This window comes from Anas platyrhynchos, chromosome Z (assembly GCF_047663525.1).
Source record: "Anas platyrhynchos isolate ZD024472 breed Pekin duck chromosome Z, IASCAAS_PekinDuck_T2T, whole genome shotgun sequence".
NCBI classification, from domain to species: Eukaryota; Metazoa; Chordata; class Aves; order Anseriformes; family Anatidae; genus Anas; species Anas platyrhynchos.
The window spans coordinates 25459526-25465221 of record NC_092621.1 but is presented as its reverse complement, the minus strand read 5'-3'; the positions used below and the strand labels follow the sequence as shown (position 1 = coordinate 25465221).

Sequence of the window (5696 nt, the reverse complement as noted above, 5' to 3'; positions counted from 1 at the left end):
TCAAACTACTCTTTCAAACAGTCATAGGATCATACATATGTATTGTATATATTTATGATACACATGGCAAAGATATATTTCTTGGGATCACACTTTCCCTGAGATGTGTCACCGCTCCACATCAGGTGCTCTAGAAGTCAAATTAGGGTTTACAAACTCTCTGGGGCAGCCTGACTGCTTTTGGTGGCTAAAAGCTTACAGGAAGAGGGGAAGCTGATGTGTCACTCTTCCCTGGAACAGAAGGGGGAGCAAAACTGAAATAAACCATTGGTGGTTATTTAATTTCTCTGACTGCCCTGGACTGTAGGAGCCACTGTGCCTGCAATTGCAGACATCTAGGAATGGACTGATACAACCTCCTTCTGCAACATGAAGCCTTGGATCATTCTATTGAAAATTACAGTCAGTTGCTGTTGCAATTGCATGTCTCTGATATCCTTTTGAGCCTCGTCTCACACATACTGAAGAGAAAGAGCAAACTCCACCAGCCTTCTGGGAGCCCCCATCCTCTTCCGAGTTCTCTCAGAGATTGCATTCTTTTTTTTCTTTTTTATTTTTTCCCCAGGAGTTATTAGTCTGTGCCATTACAGATTCACTACATCTATCTTGTTATCTTCATTTCAGTATTTCTGTCCTTTTAAAAGATCCCTTTACAAATATCGTTTGCAACATCTTGACAGCAGTTTTCAATTCACAGCAACAATGTGACTTTTTAATGAAATCTGTGCATCCATCTATTCTTGGATAATATTCATAACGAGCCCCAAATGGCTACCAAGAGAAAGAGTGAAGAATCTGAAGAGAAGAGAAGCAGCAAAAATAAAAGATGAAAAGCAAAACTGTGAGAAATAATTGCACCGCTCTGTTCATGCAATTAAGAAGCATATCAGAGGAAAACAGTTAAATTAGCTTACTGAGTGCTTACAGGAGTTTTAAAGCTCTACTGTCAGTTCAATTAGAAAAATATCCTAACAACAGCACACTGGTTTCTAAAGGAGATGACATTCTCCAGCAGCCTGAGATGGTCTCTGTGACACTGACAGCCTCCTCTTCTCCTTGTCCTTTGGAGCATTATAGCCTACCAAGGATGGCTTCAGACTGTCAGGGCTCAAAGACAGCTGTTCCTTTTCTGGAAACCAAACAGCCCAGCCTTCCACTTTCTATGGCAACAACAGTGAGCCCTTCGCAATCTGACCTGCCGAGGAAAACCTGCTGTTAATTAAATGTTAATTACCTTAATGCAGTCTGCATTATGTGGAAAAGCTCAAGTTATTTTAATCTGTATTTTAAAGAAAACATCTGAGGCTTAAAATGCCAGGCAGAGGCAGCTTATAAATCATCAGGTAGATATTTCTCTTGCCCCTTTCGTGTTGGGAGAGACTCCTATCAGTTTAATAGATGCATTGGTCTATTTCTGCAGACATTTAGGTAGAGACTGTTCCAAGCAAATTAATTTGATTTCTGTGAAAAACACAAATGCAGCATTAATACCTAATTTTAAATGTTATTAAAATGTATCAATATTTTTATTACAACAATTATTTATTTCTATTTAAAGACACATCAGAACTTGAGTCCTTTGAAGTTTCAGCAGAGTGTGTGCTTTGATTGAAAGGTCCTGATCCCCAGGTGCACATGAAAACGTCCGCACTGTCCCCTGTGTGGATGAATGTTGAATGTTGTGGATGATTCCATCCTCAGAAAGATCACACCACACCAGGAGCCACTGCCAGCATCCACAAGGAAACAGCACAGCCTGGTTCCCAACCCTGAGGGTGTCTCTAGAGCATCACTCCCGCAACCTGCTGCCTACACTTTGCTTTCTCTTCATGGCTCAGCAGTGGGCAAAGCTACCTCACCACCAGGACTTCTACCAGTTTTGACCAGCTCAAATGCACCAGGAAAGAGAAACTGGCCCAGATTTATGGGTCTGCTCCTCTTGTGGGCCTGGAGGAAGCTGGCTGAGTTTATTACACTGCTTCTTTTCTGGACTGAGTTTATTATTGTATTTTACCTGACATGGATCACTGCAAATGCAGAGGTGGTTTGTGTGGAGTGTTGGTGGGCACAGTGTTGGTGGTGTAAATGCAAAGTGCTGTGAAGACTCTGGAATTTACTTAAGGAGCTGTTTTCCTTGTGTTTGCTGTACTTAGACTTTTTTTTTTTTCCTTTTCTTTTTTCTTTTTTGACCTAATACCAGCCTTGGTGATATCTGAGACTGATTTCTAAGATTTCACTGATAGATGGCTTAAACTGTTATGTACATTCCCTTCCACTCTCTTTCTTGTTGGCAATGTCAACAAGAACAGCAATAAAACTTAAAAATAAATAAATAAATAAATAAATAAATTGTTTTTTGAATTTGGTTTGTTCTCATTTGCATTTTGCTGACTGAAGAAGCTGCGTGGGTTAAACAAGGTATACCACTACTGATGCTTGGGTAAAATCATCTTTTGGAAAGAATTTGGTTAGGGTTGTAAAAGACAGACCTGGCAGCACCAGCTTCAAGCTGCATTTCTCTCTGCTTTCCTCTTTTACTTACCTGCAGTTTCCCAAAGGAAAAACAGCAGGGGTAAATAACAGTGATGGAGAGCTGGGTTCTTTGCTGTTGCAAGCTGGTGTCACACACCAAAGCTGGTGAGGTTCCTCCACTTTGCACCAGCAGCAAAGTCCATTTATTATAAGCTGCATCTGTGCTACAGTTTTCTCATGGGTATATGGGAGTACTGCTTCTGCAATTCAATGCAAAACTATTTATAGCCTCAGAATTTCACCCCTGGGAGAGTCAGCTGCCTGCGGGAGGATGGAAGTGAGGGTGAGTGCCTCCAGATCCCCAGCCAGAGACCCAGTCTCGGCAGGGACATCCAATCCCCAGAGACCCACCATGGTCCCTGCCACACTTGGGTTTGATCCCCTGTGCTTACAGAGGGGGGGAGTATGTCAGTGTGTTTAGACCGTTATGTGCATTATTTTTCTCATCTTAAAGCTGCCCATGTAGAGAAAAATACAGGACTTCAGTAACAGTTACCAGCATGATTTGCTTTTATTACCTTTCTGTTCAAGACCCTTGTTTCCCCTTGTAGCATGTCAAATTGCCCCCAAAACCATATTATACAGCAGAGAAATGTCGTTCACACTTCACTGGCTATTGATTTACTTTATTTATTGGCACAAAATCAGCTTGAGATAAACATTTTGTCCCCCATTTCCACTATTGTAAGTGATATAGTTCACTGCAAGATAGGCAAACCCCAATGTGCTGGGTCACAATTCGACATGGCTTTCTAATCAATGTGTGAAAAATTACCTAATGAATAATGGGTTGCACATTTCCACAAACAAATTAACCAGGGTGAGACTGAAACTAATGATTATATTTATCTAATGTAATTTCACATCTGTTACTAGTGCTAGTAATTTTTTTTTCTTCTTTCCATGGCGTCCTCAGAATTACAGCCCGGCTTCTGAGAGCCGGACATTTTGCATCCATTTAAACAGATAATGTTCAGATTTATCAGATACATATTCTTAAAGCCATGAGATATTTGGGAAGGGGGTTGTCATTCTGCAGTGCTTTGTTGGGGCTGAACTGCTTGTTGAAGCACAGGGAGGTGTCACTCAGGCCCACCATATCTCTGCACCAGGAACACAAGGAGTGGGTTTTTTAACCAGTATACAACCAGTTGAGATAAACCCTGATAATTTTTTCAGACTTACACTGATGTCATCTGAGCAAAAAGAAGCATGATGATGGGAAGGAACCTCCCAGGCTTGCATTTTATCTTCTTATAAGATCCTAGGGGAGGGTGTCAAGAGGATGGAGCTGGTCTCTCTTCAGTTGTGCCCAGTGACAGGATGGGAGGCAATGAGCACAGACTGAAGCACAGGAGGTTCCAGCTGAATATGAGAGGGCATTTCTTTACTGTGAGGTTGACAGAGCACTGGCACAGAGAGTCTGTGGAGTCTCCTTCTCTGGAGATACTCAAAACCTGCCTGGATGCCATCCTGTGCCATGTGCTCTAGGTGATCCTGCTTGGCCAAAGGGTTTTGACTAGGTGATCTTCAGAGGCCCCTTCCAACCCTGCGCATTCTGTGATTTTGTGGTTCTGTGATGATTCTATGATGACACCACCACTTCAGGTAAGCAAGAGATGCTGTTCATTTCTACCATCCTCCTTGGAGAGCCAATAGCTGATGATGTTCCTCATATTCTTTAAACAACTCTTGATTTATCATGCATGTTCCCACTTTCTTGGGCCAATTTCCTCATGCCAGGCTCTTTTTCACTTTCCCAGGTGATAAGTTGTTCCTCAGTTTCTTGTTGTATCCTTATCGATGGTCTCATCAGGGCATTTCCAGTGCTCAGGTGTCCACCTGCACGTCAAGGACATCCCTGGCCCCAGGTGCAATTCCCAGGCCAAAGGCCAAGCTCCCGGCCTGGACCCCAGCCTGGCAGACATTGCACCTGTCAGTGTGGAGCAGCCATTTCATGTCAGCATTTTATCAGAAAAGTCACATTAATTCCCTAAGTGCTGCCATCAGGGGCACCGTGAGAGCCTTTTGATGTCACCAGAGTCACTGTTACCCGGTGGCCTCAGAAAAGGCAGCTGGCCATAAGAGCCCTGAGCGTCCAGGCTGTGTTGAGTCCGGCTAGTGGCACTCGAGAGGTCAAGATCCTACTGCTGGAATGTGGCAGTTGGAGGTGTTGTGAGTGGAAGGCATGACATCAAGGTCATTCCAGTGGCACGCAAGACGTCGAGGTCCTTCCTTTGGCACAAGAGACGCGAGGCCCTTCTGGGTGGCAGGTGAGGCACCCTCATCATTCTGGTGGAACTCAAGATGTCAAGGTCCTTCTTGTGGCATATAAAATGTTGAGATCCCTTCCTCTGGTTGCAGGCAAGGCGTCAAGGTCTTCCTGGTGGAGCGCAAGGCATCAGGGTGCTGTTGGTGGACCACTACTCTGAGATTCTGCCAGCAACCTGCGAGGGAGGTGCTGAGGACCAGAGGCGCTTGACACCTGCTAGTCATCAGAGCAGCATCCCGCAGACAACAAGCATCTCCACGCCAGGACAGAGGTGGGCACCATGAGCCAGCCACACCAGGAGCTTCCAGAGGAGGTGCCCAGAGAAGAGTCATGCACCATCTGCCTGGGCCCGCTGGCTGACGCAGCCCAGCTGAACCCCTGCAGGCACTCCTTTTGCGTGGAGTGCATCGAGCCATGGGCTGCCCACAGAGCCACCTGCCCGCTCTGCCGGTGCCCCATCCTGGCCATCGTGAGGCTGGTGCCGTGCTCCATGCGGGCTGCCTCAGCCCGACGGCCCTGGGAAAAGGCCCAACGCAACGCAGGGCCAGCACGGAGGCGGCAGCAGCGGCGGCGAAGTCCCTCCAGCTACAGGTCCTGCAGCACATCACCCAGGCGCAGGGACCACAGCCTCTCCATGCCACGACAGCTCGTCCGAAGCTTCTCGTGGCACTGGGAGCAGGACGGGCACAGACAGCCCTGGTCCCCGCTCAACACCAACCCCAGGGACACATCGTGGCTGCGCAGGGCCCAGCAGGAGGAGCCGGGGGCTGGTGACCACACAGGCCACCAGCCCAGGCCCCGCATTTAAAGAAAAAATAAAGAAATCCTAAAAAACAACCCAGATGGAAGTCATTTGGGGGATAGGAGATTATCATGGGGTTCGGTAACCAGA

General features: G+C 46.1%; 1 long non-coding RNA gene across 1 annotated transcript; it reads left to right on the top strand.

The window, feature by feature from the left end:
* Positions 1-1349: 1349 nt before the first annotated feature.
* Positions 1350-2045, top strand: LOC113840412 (uncharacterized). The gene is made up of 2 exons (XR_003493237.1): positions 1350-1428; positions 1559-2045. It is a non-coding gene; the product is annotated as an uncharacterized lncRNA (long non-coding RNA).
* The last annotated feature ends 3651 nt before the right edge of the window (positions 2046-5696 follow it).